Below are 2,829 nucleotides of genomic sequence, written 5' to 3'. Positions count from 1 at the left end.
GTGCCCTGAGCTTGGAGATTTAGAGTCAAAAATCCAGTGTGGAACCTAGGAATCTACATATTTAATCAGTGTCTCAAGTGGTTTGGGCATGGACTGTCCTCAGACTGCACTTTAATAAAAGTGCCAGTTACTTGGCTGTGTCCACCTATTTGCGAGCCCATGGACTATAGCCCGCCAGGCTCCTCTGTCCATGGGATTCTTTAGGAAAGAATACTGGAGTGGGTTGACCATCCCTTCTCCAGGGGATCTTCCCAACCCAAGAACCAAACCCAGGTTTCCTGCATTGCATGCAGATTCTTTACCATCTGAGCCACCATGGAAGCCCTTTAAGAAGGAGGACCCTAAAACAATGGCTCCCAACCCGGATAGCACACTGCAATCACTGGAGGAGATTTTAAAAAATTCTGATGCCTGGGCTCCAGCCCCAGGACCTAAGACAACTGATCAAAGTGCACACTGGGCATCAGGAATTTCTCTTAAAGGGCCACAGGTGATTCCAACCATCAGCCAAGGCTGAGTCCTATGCCTCATCACTGTAGGTGGGCTCCACTGGCATCTGTCTTCCCAACCTGTTTCTGTTCTTTACCTTGGAAACCTCTACCTCAGTTTTCTCAAACTTTAACATGCATATGCTTCACTTGGGCTTTTGTTAACATGCAAGTTCAGTTTCAGGAGGTGGGGGTGGGAGGGCTGCGACCCTAGACATTTCCGGGGGACGATGATGCTACTGGTCCTGGAGAAGGAAGATTCTCTTTTCCTTTGTTCAAGGCCCAAGCACATGGATTTTGGTGCCAGAAAGTCCTGTTTATGGAGCTCTTCTTCCAGGGAAAGCTGGGTGCTGCCTCTGCAAAGTGAATCCGACCCACTCTTGTGCAGGTGGCTGACTGCCTGTAAGTCACATGTTTGGTTCTTTTAGGGTCCTGAGAACAAGACATGCTCAGGCTAACTCAGGTGATAGGGCCCCAAGAAATAGGGGGAAATGGTGCCTTTCTCAGAGGAAAGAAGATAAATTATTCTGAAGCTGGGTGCAGAGCATGAAGCAGTCACTGGGCTGGGGGCCAGATAAGACAAAACATAGGCATGTCCCTTGTGGTGGGGGCCTGGCGGACTTTAGCGAATTCTTGGAAATGAGGGCTTCCTGGAGTTAGGCCTGGGAAGAGGGCTGGCAGTGGGGAGGCTGGGGATGGTTTTTAGTCTCCTGCCATAGCCACAAGCATCTCCCATTCCAGGATGTGCATGTTGCCATGTCCACCTACAGGAAAAATCTATTTACCCTCCTCCTGAACTTGGTATAGTCTCGTGACTTGATTTGACCAGCAGAATTCGGTGCAAAGGAGCTATGCCATCTCCATGCCAAGCCCCTAAGGAGCCTGGCAGCTTCTGCTTTCATTCCTTTGGAAGCCAGCTACCATGTAAGAAACCAACCACCCTGAAGCCACCATACCAGCCACATAGGGGAGGCCACGTAGAGAAGTGCTGAAGTGCAAGGCATGTGAATAAGTCTTCTTGGTCCTTCCCTCCCAATCCGGCAGCCAGCTGAGTGCAGAATGATCCCAGCTAATGCCACATGGAGCAGAAGAACCAACCAGCTGAGCCCTGCCCAGACTCCCGACTCACAAAATCAGGAGAACCGGTGCACTGTTGCTTAAAGCCACATCTTGAGTCCACTGTTATATTGCAATAAAGAAAGAAAACGCTTGGGTTCCTGTCTCACTTCTGACACCCATAGGCAAGACTAGTATGCTTGTCAGACCTCAGTTGCCTCACCTGCAAAATGAGAGTTAAATGAAATCATGCATCTAAAACCTGGTGCCAAGGGCCTGGCACACTGCTCTGCTCACCAGATAATCATAATTTATTACTATTAGTGAGGCCATGCCAAGGTCCCCATACCTGTGCTCCACCCAGATTTGAGTGACAGCCATTCAAATCCTCTTGTTCCAGGTCCTCAAATGAATGGCCATTGTTCTCCTCTGATGGAAACAGCCTGTCACCGTGACAACACCCTGGCTAAGAACAGTGGCTTCTGAGCCAGGAAAGCATGGATGTCTTTTGCCAGTTTCTAGCTCTGTGACCTCAGGCAAGTTATTTAATGTCACTGAGCCTTAGTTTCTTCACTGGAAGAGGAGTCAGACTTCAGAGGAAGTCAGCCTAGCTCCTGCTCCAGGAAGCCTACCCTGATTAACTTCTCCCCACCACATGTCTCTAAAGAGCATTTTGTGGTGTCCTATTTACAAGGCAGGTGCTAACTTCTGAACTTTCAGAAGAGAGCTGAAATTACCTATATGGGTTGGAAAAAGGGTACAGAGGACCCTTGACCGTACTTCATTAATAAAAATAGCTTTTCTTTGTTGAGTCTAAAGAGTTTGTAAGTGCTTTGCATGCATTGTCTTCACAACATGCCTGCGAGGGAAGGACCATTGTCACTAGGCCCCTTGTGGGTTGAGGCTCCTGACCTTAGGAGCCAGGTGGGGCCCTGTAGTAGACACTCGCTTGTTGCTGTATCAAGTATGTTTGTGTATATGAACACTACTCCTTTTCCCTACATATCTTAGGGACTAATAACAAAATATGAAGAAGAAATACTTACTGAAATCAAAACAGATGACTTCTTGTCTAACTCAGGCCATCTCCCCTGACTTCGGGATACATCCAGAAGTGGCTGACTTCTCACTAACCTGGCTACCACCCCCCTGGTCCCAGCCACCATCCTTCGCCTCCATCCCTTCACCAGTCCCCCTACTCTCCCGCCAATCTCCTTGCCAGAATGATCTTTTTCCCATACAGGATGGGTGATGTCACTGTCTGCTGAAAGCCCTGCAATGGTTC

This window comes from Cervus canadensis, chromosome 6 (assembly GCF_019320065.1).
Source record: "Cervus canadensis isolate Bull #8, Minnesota chromosome 6, ASM1932006v1, whole genome shotgun sequence".
Classification (NCBI taxonomy): Eukaryota; Metazoa; Chordata; class Mammalia; order Artiodactyla; family Cervidae; genus Cervus; species Cervus canadensis.
Note: the sequence above shows the minus strand (reverse complement) of the source record.